Consider the following 14483-nt stretch of genomic DNA (forward strand, 5'->3'; position numbering starts at 1 on the left):
ACTTGGTACTACAAAACCATAGATTGTCTTTAATGGCTTGTAAATGTACCTAAGTAGTCTCATCCTCACAATCTTCCTATTGATAATATATCATTGGAAGAACATGTTAGATAAGGTCTATCATAAAGAGGACAACACTTTTAATGTCATAATTCTTCAAATACAATTTATTGTATGAAGAAATAGGAGTTGCTTTGAACAACTCTTAGTCAATGCAAACACTTAGTGCTTGTTTCTTTGTTATATGAACAAAGAACTTGAGAAGAAAGCACAAAGGCATGGACACTTAATGTGCCATGATTCTTCACTTACAATTTGTTGTATGAAGAAATAAGAGTTGCCTTGTACAACTCTTGAAAGTTTGTAATTATGTTTAGAACATAATGGTTGGTTGACAAAAATAGTCCATTAACATGGACTTATGATGATTTTGAATCATTGAGTGTTGAAGTGATAAACCACTTAACGAGACGGAATCTAGGCAAGGACTTCACCTATGTGTCCCTATCCTAATGGTTCACTAAGTTTATTGTAAACTATGTAGTGAACAATAACCACATACTCTCCAAAATGTTTGATGTCTATAACACAATTGAAATAAGTTCAAGAGAGATAGTGGGAGTTTAGGGACCATGACTATTGTAGTCAAAGGAGAAGTCAAATGAAGAAGATAAAATTAACTCCAAGGGAACAAACTTTCTTTATGAAAGGATGGACATTGGAAGGGGTATTTGCAAGAAATGTCTTGCAAGTGTCAAGAACACACCTTTCGAAGGTGTTGTAAATTGTTCTTGAATAGTTCAAAACAGTTGGTTCTTCTACTTGAATGCTTGATTCCGTATTAGTAACTATGTTTTACAATCGTTGTAAAAGTGTGACTAATAAGAAGTAGAAGATATATGAGAGAAGAAAAGGTACTTCACATTCGGAACGTGAATAAAATATAGATCTCTGCGAAGGCAGATAGTACTTACTTCCTCATATGAACTACCAAAGAAATTGGAAAAACCAAAGATTGTCTTTACATTCCAATTTTAAGGAATTTAATTCCGTCACTATAGTAGAGATGGATGAATGTTTTGTTTGACAAAACATTGTTCTTTATTAATCAATGATTGGATTATAGTAATCTAATTGATTGTCTCTATAGTAGAGATGATATGGTAGTGTTAACTGTTTAGAATATAATGATGCTTAAAACCCAAAAAGGTTGCAAGGTAGTGACTAATCCCAACTAAGTTGTGATACCTCTAAAACATAAGTTACGAGTTGGTGATAGATGGGTGCTTTGGATCATTTGATCCGGATCCAATTCCTTCTTGTTAAAATTGTATAGAGGCGAAATGTTCGAATCTTTATTCTTTTGGAAAGAAGAAAGAATCATGAAGTTGTTGAGGTTAATTCACTTAGATGTTAGTGGCACTTGTCCACAACATAATACTACTCATGTTATATGACATTCACCGAAGATCACTCTCGGTTGGACTATAGTTTATTTTGAATAAACACAAATCCGAATACTTTGCAAAATGTTTCAAAGAATTCAAGTAATGTAAGTTGATGAGTAAGACGTCTAAAGTATTTACCTCCTTAGATTTGATCCAAGATAAGGTAACACTTTAGAACAGTTTCCTTGAAAGATATCAAGGAAAGAAGCATCATGAGATAATGAATTTCTCCATTAGGAGAAGAACGAACTCAAATAAGATTTAGTTCGTTAGATGTTATCTATTACCCATATATAGGATATATACTTCTAAAACAATATGATTGTCAATTAGAAGATCTTCCAAAAAATTTCATAACTCCATAAGATGTAGTTGGAAAGAAAGACAAATCTTAAGCATATTAAAATTTGGGGTTGTGTGCTAATAAGCAATATTTGTTTGATAACAATCTTGTGGGATATCCTTAAATTAACTTTTGGATATCGCTTCTATAAACCAACTAACAAATGTTGTTTTGTTGGGTAGTTCATTGTAATCCTACAATGTGATTTGCCTAAGAGCAAATGAACGAGAGATAGAACTCAAAGAATGGGTTCTTTGAGAGACAAGAAAGTAATCAACAAATATAAACAACCTAGTTCCTATACCAAAAGCTCCAAGGTAGTCAAGAAGGATTTATAAACCGTCTCAATTGAATGGTTTGAACTTTATGACTATGTCATAGAGTTGCACCTCTTAATTCGAAGAAATAAGAATGAAAATCCTTATGACTTCATTGAGTGTATATATGATATATACTCAAGGAAATGGTAAAGTACCATTTGACCCAAAATAATGAAACCTTCATAAGCTAATTGGTAGCTTAAGTTAACTACAATCAAAAGGATAGTTGACTTTAAAGAAACCATTTTTGACGTAGTCTTGGTTTCAATTAATTCGAAGATAGCTAGCTACAACTAAATGGTGATTCAATGTTTGGACATAATATGGGTTTCCGAAACCATTATTAAGATAGTCTTGATAATATATGTCTAAAACTATAAATCACAAGACATGTAAGTTGTAGAGATCCATCCATCATGAATCTTAGCAAGCTAGTGGGAGCTATAAGCATCTTATGAGAAAAGGATCAAATCGTTTGATTTCTCATAAAGATGTAAATGAATCTTTTGTTTACTAGGTTTACAAAAGGTTAGTGGGAGTTAATCATGTTCCTAAAATTTAAATATATATGATATATTAATTTTGGAAATGAAAAGAATACTTCTTCATTAAAGTTATGACTTTAAAACATTATATGAAGATAGAATGTATATGGGAGTTAATCATGTTCCTAAAATTTAAATATATATGATATATTAATTTTGGAAATGAAAGGAACACTTCTTCATTAAGTTATAACTTTAAAACATTATATGAAGATAGAATGTATATGGGAGATATAGTCTATAAACATGGGATGGAAATCTATAATGATATATTTCATGATATAATTGGATTATATCAATCCCTAATAATAGACAATAGATGATAGGAAGTTTCTCATATGATGATAAACTTCAATTAGAAGGACAACTCTAGTGAGACTAAGAAGTTGCTCTTCTCAAAGAGAACGTACTCTTTGACTCCCAAAGAAATAATGCGTAAATAGAATCATTTATGCATACGCATAAAGGGGATTTATGTATTTCATATTGTATGAAAAACATTGATATGAGTTGTACCTAGAACGGTACAAGACGATATCAGTGCAAGCCCAGGATCAGAACCATGGCAACTGTCAAGTGAGTCCTTAAGTATTTAAAAATACTAAAGGATAAATTCCTCAAAGATCGAGGAAGAATTAGAGTAACGTAATGGAAGCGTAAATGTATTAGTTTATGAATCTAATTCATCATTGGATGTTTCTTCATTATGAATGAAGAGATAAACGGATATCTCTTTATTATGACTAAAGAGATATTTGGATGGAAACATTAAAAGTAATGACTTTAGTGTGTTCCATTATGAATTCAAAATATATTGCCATATAGAAGCTTACAACAATGTTGTTTGGATGGGAAAGTTCATTTATGAACTCTCTATTCAGTTCCAACCAGAAAGTGTATCTAGTGTACTGACACTATGACACTAATGGGGCGATAGCTCAAGCCAGGGAATCAAGGTCTCATCAAGGTCCGAACTCAAATGAGAGATTGAACCACATGATTGAGAATCATGTATAATAGTGACGTCGTTATTCTCAAAGTTGCTTCTATGGATAACATATAGATATCCATTGTCTATGCCTACTACTCAGCCATTTATGAAATGACTACAGAAGAGGTATCATCACAGATGACCAAGCTGATTGGCTCTCATGCAAGTGGGAGATTGTTGGAAATGTGCCCTAAAGCCAATCATATGATGATACTTTACGGACATTTCACATGTTAAACTAATCTAGTTTAAATATAAAGGGCAAAGATTATTGTTTGAGCCGTCTCATATAAATGTTATATGCTTAAACGATAAGTCCAAGGAATATGTGATTGGGAGAATGCAATCTAAAGAAGTTAGATTCATGAGACCATTCTTTCGTAGACACATCCTAAACGTTCCTGATCATAGGATTGCCAATTGGGCATTGACAGTCCGTTAAGATCAGTACGTGCTGTGTCTTCTCTCAGGGAGAGTGACTAGTCTCGAGTCATTGGTGTGTGTGACATCAAGACAAGTACGTAGGTGCTCAATAGAGAATGAGTTCACTGAACACGATCAACGAAGAGTTCTCATATTCATGTCACATGAGAACTCATGGTTTGGATAATGCAAAGTAGTCATTTGACCTGAGGCATCACAGCTGTCATGTGGTTAAGTCCTTGATCTTTGATTATGTCAAAGTCACCCCATACGCGGGTGTCCACGGCATCGTTGGGGTTAAGCCACTTAGCTATGGAGGCAAGTGAATGTGCAACAAGGGATCTCTAACCTTCAAACCGTTTGGGGGAGAATACTCTATGATATGATTTAGAATCTCTGGCCAGAGTATGAATGAGATTTAGGAAGTCGTTCCAAATCACATTCAAGGAAATCATATAAGCACACGAATCACATTGGATAGTAGACATGAATAAATAAACTATCAAACCAAACAATGTGGTCAAGAGTATTGTATTAGAGAAAGACCGTATTGCATTTGTAATCCTAAACTGAATAGGTTCTCCACCTCTTCTGATTAGCTTGGGTAACCATGATATGCTGCTAGGTGTCACTCATGGTTTGTGGAAGCCCTAAATGTGTGTAATCACTAAAGGGAGAATTGAAAGTAAGTTTCAATTCACAATCGATGTGAAATGGTTTTAATCGCCCATTGCCTCGCTAAAAGGAACCTAATGGATCGTACACCGTGTAAGGTGAAGATTGAAGAAACAATGGAGATGAGTAAGAATAATTAAATGGTTTAATTATTTATGGCAAGGATTAATTAATATGTTAATTAATCAAACGAAGAAAGTTCGTTAAAATACCACGGGTTAGTTTTGGGCCTCAAGGCCCAATGGGCTTCGAACGTCAAGCCCATTGACTTAAGTTGTATGACAACTTAATTCTCAAAGGCCCAAAAGCCCAATAAAACCCTTATGGCCGGCCATGTTAGAGAGAATGGCCTTTTAGTTCTTTAGGTCACTTATTTGAAGTGACTATATAAAGGACTTTATAGCCTAAATTCATTAAGGGTTTCTTTTGGAGAAAATTGGTGAGAACTTGTCTCTCCTTTTCTCTCTAGGAGGCCGGGCCCCTTGGAGGGTGCATCTAGCAATCCCACTACTCCAAGGTCACTCATTTTTCTTCTCCAATCTCTCCTTGGTGTGGAGACTTAGAGGTTCTCAATTTTGGGAACTTGGAGAAACCTTTTCATCCATCCAAATCCATAGATTTTAGATGCAAAGAATGAAGGTAAAGAGGAATCTACAAAGGTAAATTTCAACTCACTTTGATTTTGAGTTGAGTCTTGGTTCACCAATCTACTAGGCTTTGAATTTCATGGTTAATATTTTGTTTTTGAATGCATGCAAGCATGATTCCGCCTTTTAATTGTTAAATGCATGCTATAGATGTTATTCAAATGAACATGTTTTCAAAAAATCATCCTTCACACTCTAATGCAATGAGCTAAGTACAACAAAGTGCAAAGTTGAACTCAAATATGGAACTTCGGATTCCATAACTTGCATATAGCATATGGAAGATCATAGGTATACTTAACACCTTCAGGGTGTAGTTCGACTGGTAGAACAAGTACCGTCAAAACAATGCTTAAACTTCAGATTAAAGCATAAACGAGTTTTCCCAAGATCCATCATCTCAAATTCCATCTTCAGGTGTGAGGCAATTTTCTCAAGCTTTTCTAGAGTCTTAGTGAGATGCTTGTCATCGACATAAACTATAACTCTAGCAATTTGAAATAAGACTTCATAGTTTAACACGCAAGGGCATAATTTCATATCCCTAACTGATCAAATAATCATTTAGACGGGTATACCACATCTACCAGCTTACTTGAATCCGTAAGTGAACGCCTCAAACGAGATGAGAGGGCGTTTTGTGGTTTGGAACTATTTGACCCAGTCCATGTTATTATTTAGGAATTTACATGTAAATCTCTATATTAATATCCCCATGGAGAAACACTAACCACATTCGTAATGTTGCAATCAATCGCAGGGCGTTTGAGAGAAACCTTGCACCGTAAAGCATGCATTGCATCGTATTATTTCATTCATCTCATTACACTTCCTTTCCCACTTGTAACACAATAGGGCTACCTTAGGCAATGTAAGAACTACAAGTCTAAACACACTTTGGTAAAGAATTTAACCTGGATTGGATCTATGTTGTCACTAATAAACTGAACACGGTTCGATATCATCGCTTTTCATTTATGTTGATGGCTACCAAATAAGTGAAAACATCATCGATGATAATCTCATTCCAATTCCATTATCTCATCCAAACTAGTATACTAGACTAAGAACTTCAAGTCTCTAGAGTAATCTGGATTAATCTCATGAGATGGAAATGATCTGAGATAACGAATGAGTATAGATTCATATTGTGACGTGACCTTCCTCTTCTAAGGAAGTGAATCCTATGAACTGAGTGATCTATCATGCTTTAGGTCGAAACAAATTGATTGGCTCTCTCTTAAGGTACCAGGTCGTCTAACAGAGGCGGCCAAACCGTCTAATAAGACCATTTGGGGATGTTGACTCGACGTCCGTTAAGTACGTCTATCCTTGCAGGCAGTCATCTCATTACACTTGCTTATCACACGTGTACAGTATGGGGATCGAGATGAGACATAGTGGGCAATGTCCACATAAATTCGCACCATTCTATAGGAATGTTGACATTCTTATCTCCCCATAATGGAGGGAAGACTATCTCATCGTGGTGACAATATGCAAAAATGAGTGGTAAAGACCATATGCATGGGCTCTAAGAGAGCTAGTGTGGAGAATCGTAATCGAAAAAGATTCACATCCCTATTGGAGGACCCATATTGGTACGTTGCGGCAGCGCAACTTAGCACATGGAATGCACACCTAAATGTGTAAGTACGAAACGTCGGTCTCGTACCCAGTAACCAACTGTAACATTGAATAGGATTGGGTAGCAATGGGCCTCAAGATAGACCAATATAATTGCATACAATTATGCATAGCCAGAGGTAGAAATTAAAAGCTTGGTGCATTTACCAAGGTCTGGGCGATCATTTATATTGTGCTTTATGATCACTTTGCGAGGCTGGGGTGAACATGGGAATTCGATGTTCAATTATAAACCCAAAAGAAATGCAATACTTATCAAAACCTTTCGATATAAACTTTCTGACATTATCCAGTCTTCCTGACTTTATGGGATAATTAGGGTGATGAACCCTTAAAATTGGCCAAAGGGTTTAACCGTAATGTGTGTGGACAAACATGTGACCAGTTTGTCGATTCATTAACCAAAACCATAAGTATTTATATGGTCCACATTTTGGTTGGTTTAGTCCATATATATTCCCTTGAATCCACTGTTAAAAGAAGGTCCTTTCATATCTTTGCTAGGGATGATGTAGAAAATCAATTTCCCTAACGAGCAGGTTTGGCAAAGTGTGCTTATAAGCACAACATCATTACTTCAGGTAAGGAGATGCGTCGTGGCATCATTGTTAGACCTAAGTGTCTCAAAAGGTTGTGCTATAGCAAGTAAACTGCTCGAATCACCCAGATCTCGGCTGGCCACACGTGGTGTATCCCAATCAAGAGGTAACCCATTGGCCCTAAAATGAAGCTTTAGGCTCATTTTTCGAGGTGGTGCAAAGATATTTCACTCTATTTTCTTTAGTGGTTTCATTCATGATCATTGTCATCTCGAATATCCTTAAAACTCAACAACGTTCTTCTAGAACGAGGAGAATATAAAGTATCTTAAATGGTAATGTAGTCTCATTCATACAACGATGAGCATGCCAATGCTCTTAATTAGGTTGGATAAACCTAAAATCATTGCTAGATATGTGATTTAGGTATAAAGTTAGTGTCTGTAGTATTGCATTCATTCATCCAGACAACTAATTTTCTCACATTCATACCTAATCACATCTTTAATTGAATTGGGTCACATGTATTAAGAAACATGATTCAATTAACTCATATTCGAAGACAATATCGATAAGATTATCCATAACTAAAACAAACACCAAACGGGAATCCAAGAACATAGAAAAATGTTCACAAAGTAAATGGTTTATTAAGGGGATTTCGCCAACATGGCCATTGATGTCAAGATTCTGCTCTTCCAACGGTTTTTGGTGGAGCAAAATTAGTCTCACAAGTTGACTACGAGAATGGTACTCCTCAAAGACATTGGCAAGGGCATGAGTAGTTGCATAACCAATGATCTATTCCATCAAGATGGAAGTAGATTCTGCAAGATTGAGGTTGGGGAATAATATTCCTTATTTTTTAAGTTTTAGGTCTTAGGTGCCAAGGATTACGCTTCAAGCATGATGTCACAACTTGGCAGGCCCTAATTCTACCATACCTTGTAAAAACAAACTTGAAATTGGATTGTGAGAGAGACGGACCCAGACTTAGGTTCAGTAGGCCTCTACAGAAGCAGAGGAATACCTTTCGGTGCACCTATGTCAAAGCAGAGCATTGCCTCCTTTTTATCCTTGTCGAAGCAGGGCACCACCATTCGTTGGACTCTAGCCGAAACTGGGTTTATACCTTTTAGTATTTCTCAACCGAATTATTGGGGGTACCTTTCTCTCACAAGTGTGGTAGTAATCATATTTGAGAATTTGGTAGACTTTTGCTTTCTACACTACTGTTTCAAGAGCAAGTTAGAATCATGGAAGGATGAGCAAAGTATTCTCCAGTCAAAATTCGATCAGATTTATAAACTTTAGAATCGTACTCATTCATGGACATAATCATAGTATGCTTCAGGCAATATCTTTCATGATTAAACGGTACGTAGGAGCAAGCCAAAGAGTCATGGAATCCTCGTTTGGGAGGTATTTCCATTTGTCATGCTTCAGGCATAAGTCTTTGAATGAAGATCATGGTGGAGGCTTATTCAACTCTTCCATGCCATTGTTGGCTTCAATGGTTTCTTAGCTTCTTGATAGTCAAGTGGAGATTCACGTCTTGTACGGTTTCCATCAAGAAACGTCCAAATCAGTGAAATCAAACTTGTTATGGTTTGACAATCCACTTATTGGAGGGAACAAGATTGTAATTGGTGCTACGGAAATAAGATATCCATAAGCATCAAAGTTAGAACATTCGGGTTCTAGGACATGGTTTACATGAAAAATTAAAGTTTTCATGGGTGTATTGTTTCTATGAAAACTTTGGGTTTCAAAGGCATTAAACTGCAGGTTCAAGTTTAGTTATGAATTTCCGATTCATAAAAAGGAGGTATCTGTAAGAACATAGAATGCAATATACAACTAAGTGTGGGTTGCTTCAGGAACTTAAGTGTTAGTGCTTCGAGACTACGGAAGGAAGTCAGCGTTCAAAGAAAAAAAATAAAATATTAAATCGTTAATGTCCAAAAGTGAGCTTCAAGCTAATAATTTTGGATGTCTAGTCAGATTAATGGACTACTGGTCACTTTTAATTAATTCAATAGATCGAGACCATTCGACGTCGATCATAGAAACAAAAATAAAATTTGTCTAGGCCCATATATGATTTAATGTTGGCTATGGGCCACACAAGATAAATAAGGCCCAAATTAGGCTCGGGTTGAATGAATAACAAACCCAAACAAAGCTGGGTTGCGGGCCGAGGCAAGGAAATAACCCAATAATAATTTTTGGGTTGTGACGGACAGTAGCCCAGCATCAGGCTGGCTGCGAGCTGAAACATATATAAATGCGAAAAATCCCAAATTTCCCTTCTTTTTTTTCTTTTTTTTTTCTGAATTCTAGTGTTAAACGCCGTAATTGCTTCTAAATTAATTTCGGTGCTTTGACTCACAAATTCCACATAGTATAATTGCATATTGCATGAACAAATACACACACACTGTTCTAAAAATCCCCACCTAGGCACTAGGCGGCTGGCCACCGCCTCGATTAATGCCTAGGCATTTGAAAATTAAGAAAGGGTGCCTAAACCTGATGAGGCACCCCCTAGCCCACCCAGACCCGCCTAAGCACCGACTTAGGCTGCGATTCATTTAGACAGAAAATAGATAACTTTTATTTTGTATTTTATTTTTTCCATTAAATTGTAAGAAAATTGCTGAATAGTTAAATGAACACACATTATATACTTGTTCCTCATGTTTTCATTATATTCCAATACTTCATAATACATATGTCATTATATTTTGTAGTTTATGATGAAATTATATATATTTTATTTATAAACAGATACTTATTTACACGAAATATAATAGATTTACTTAAATCCGCCTAGACCTCGCCTAGTCGCCTAAGTGCTAGGCTCCAGCCCACCTCCCGACTAGCACCTATCATCTTTTAGAACCTTGCATACATACATATATATATATATATATATATATATATATATATATATATATATTGACAAAATATATGAACACATATGCAATATATATAATTGAAAGGAAAATATAAATATAGGGGATTCATGTATCATGGGGAATGTTTTCATGCTTCAAAGTCGTTTTAAATATCTTAATTTATTTTAAAACAACTTGATTGACAGAAAATAATGGAGCCTTTGATTGTGTAGAAGAGCCTCTTCCACGATCCTTTAATTCCTTAGCTTCTGGCAAGAGCGTGCTGATAACATGTTGTAGGCCTAATTTACTGAACTATAATAAGGATAGAGAGAAAGGGGGTGCAACACAGTAGAGAGAAAGAAGGAGATGTGTGTAATTGTGAGGTGTATTATCTTGCCCCATTGTGCCTTTATTTATAGTAGTAGGGAAGGTAAATTTCTTACCCTAATAGGATTACAACTTTAATATGATAATATCTAACCCTAGAGAATCTTCTAAAGATATCCCAAATATACTAGAATTTACACCATTACATTCCTAATCTAATAGAACTGCAACATTATTGTATTATTATTCTATATAAATTTTAAAATTTTAATTTTGATTTATTTTTATAGTATACTATAGGCAAAGAGTGAGATTAAAAAAATTATAAAACATCAAAAATAAAAATATCAAGTAATTTAAAAATACCAGACACATTAAAAAGAATATAATAATTAATTTACAAGTGCGAAAAATGTAAAAAAACATGCAAACGCTCGTGATCGCATCCTCTATGCTTTGAGGATGGGTACATCGTCATTTGAATTTTTAAAACCATACAAACCCTCATGAATAGTATTTTTAAGGAAGTTCAAAATAAACCAATATCATTTTCCTTAGTGATTAATGAAAATTGAAGGGTTTTATTGTCAAAAACATGCAAGGTTTCCTCAATCTTGAAACGCAACTCCTTTCATTTTGCATATCTTTAAACATTTGGTATTTTATAGTAATGTACTAATGTTTTTTCTTTATACTCTTATCTTGGGGTATGTAATACTTAAAAGACAAATGTTGTTTTTATGTTTTAAAGTAATATTTATGTGACAAACTATTATGTTTTCAAATTTTTAGGGGTCAAATTACGTTTTTCATTTTTATTATTTATTGATTTCCTTAACGGATAACGGGTCGGGTCATATTACCTGATAAATTAACGGGTCAATTTTGAGTCGGGTCAAATTATCCGTTTACTTTAACAGGTGTTACACGACACGACTTATTAAGATATCGGGTATGTCACGAAAACGACACGAACACAAAAAAACATGACACGAATGTCAGGTCTAAGTTTTCCTTGCAATTAGAGTCAATCTCGATTGAGGTCTTATCAGGACTTAGAACTTGCAAACCACTATATTAAGGCTTGAACTTGCCGATTCTAGCAACAACTAATTAAAAGGACACACTTGCAATGCAATATTAATTAGGGAAAACTAATGATAAGGGCTTAAAAACTTTGAATGTTAACCAAAAACTATGTAATAACTTTATTTAATGGTTAGGACAAAACCAATATTGAATCAGTCCAATTAAAATGGCCCAAACAATGAATTTCCAATTTTACCCTTAAATCCTTCAACACTTGGTGTGCCCAACCCCGTTTAACGTTTCTCTTTCTTTTTAGATCTCTCTGCTATTCTCTGACTCCATAACCTCAAATCCTTCCATACTCGGCGCGCCCACACTCGTACACATGCATGCAAAGTTAAAGAGACCAAAATTACTTTAAAGACATTTATGTGATTGAAGCTTTGACTGCACATGTTGTGCACAATCGCCCATACCTGAACTTGCCACCACTAGCTATATTTGGTAACCCTCACACACAAATCCATAATTTTCCTTAAAAAATTAATATAAAAAAAAAACAATTTTTGGGGGTTTTCGCCACTTGCCCCCATAAGAAGACCAGGAGGAGTAGTGGTAGAGAAAGATTTTTTTTTTCTGCCTTCAGCTTTTTCCTCACTTGCTATCAATGGTATGCTTGTGAATTTTTTTCTTGTAAAATTCAATTCTTTCTGGGAATTTGACCTATGCTTTTTCTTTTGGGTCACTTGGGTTGAGTGGCATGAGTAATTTTGTACCTTTAATTGCTTCTTTCCCTAATCTGGGGGCTTTATTTATGATTCATACTTTTGTAGAGCTTTAAGAGAAAGTGAGTGAGTAACTGAGTGAGGAAAGAGATAGCTTTGGTATTGGAGAAGGAAGATTATTATTGCTACTAGTTGATGATTTTGCTTGATTTGGTGATGAGAAAATAATGGGTTTTGTGGTGGTGGTGGTGGAGGAGAAGAAGGAAGGTGGCCCTTCTCAGTTTTGACTTTTGACCATAGAAAAAAGAGATGAAATGAAGTAGGAAAATTGGGGGAGGAGGAAGGAAAAAGATATTGTGACATCCCACATCACCCAGGGGAGTGATCCTTAAATGTATATTCTCATCCCTACCTAGCACGAGGCCTTTTGGGAGCTTACTGGCTTCAGGTTCCATATGAACTCCGAAGTTAAGCGAGAAGGAGGCCAGAGCACTCTCATGATGGGTGACCCACTGGGAAGTTGCTCATGAGTTCTCAGAAACAAAACGGTGAAGGCGTGGTCGGGGCCCAAAGCGGACAATATCGTGCTACGGTGGTGGAGCGGGCCTGGGAAGTGATCCGCCCCAGGCCGGGATGTGACAAAATGGTATCAGAGCCAATCCCGGGCCAGAAGTGTGCCGATGAGGACGTCGGGCCCCTAAAAGGGTTAAATTGTGACATCCCACATCGCCCAGGGGAGTGATTCTTAAATGTATGTTCTCATCCCTACCTAGCACGAGGCCTTTTGGGAGCTCACTGGCTTCGGGTTTCGTAGGAACTCCAAAGTTAAGCGAGAAGGAGGCCAGAACACTCACATGATGGGTGACCCACTGGGAAGTTGCTCGTGAGTTCCCAGAAACAAAACTGTGAGGGCATGGTCGGGCCCAAAGCGGACAATATCGTGCTACTGTGGTGGACCGGGCCCGGGAAGTGATCCGCCCCGGGCCGGGATGTGACAGAGATCCCCTTTAGATCTTTATCAATTAATTCCAAATCAGAAAAGGGCTTAACAAGCATGACAATAACAAAATAATTCACACTATTTCTAAACTGAACCAAAATAATTTACATTATTTCTGAAGTGAAAAATAAACACTATTTATGAATCTACAACAAAAATTACACATTATTTGTGAAACTGAATCAAAATACAACACACTATTTCTGGAACTAGAATAACCCACACTATTTCTGAAATTGAACTAAAATATCACACACTATTTCTGGAACTACAACAAAATAACCACAGACTATTTCTGAAGTTATAGCAAAATAACTCACACTACTTTTAAAACTTAACCAAAATAATCCACATTATTTTTGGAACTACAACAAAATAACCCACACTATTTCTGGAACTATAGCAAAATAACCACACTATTTCTGAAACTTAACCAAAATAATCTACACTAATTCTAGAACTACAACAAAATAACAACACTATTTTTGAAACTTAACAAAAATAATCCACATTATTTCTGAAACTTAACCAAAATAACTCAGACTCGAATTATAGCAAAATAACCACAGTATTTTTGGATTATAGAAAAATAACCACACTATTTTTTAAACTTAACCAAAATAATCCACATTATTTCTGGAACTACAGCAAAATAACCCACACTATTTTTGGAAAAACAACAAAATAATCGCACTATTTCCGAATGTGACAGCCCGTCCTGAAATATTTTTATCGATGGTGTGAAAAGTCTAAAATGCCCTTAAGAGTTGGGTTGCGTTTGTGAATTAAGCTAAGGTTTTGGACCAATTAAGTTCATTTCCTAATTGATTGGACCCAATTAGATTTTTTTAAGTTATTTGTCTTTGGTTGGGGACCAATCTGGACCACACACACATACCCTCACCCTATCCCGTTGACTCT

The sequence above is a fragment of the Malus domestica genome, chromosome 04 (assembly GCF_042453785.1).
Source record: "Malus domestica chromosome 04, GDT2T_hap1".
Lineage (NCBI taxonomy): Eukaryota > Viridiplantae > Streptophyta > Magnoliopsida > Rosales > Rosaceae > Malus > Malus domestica.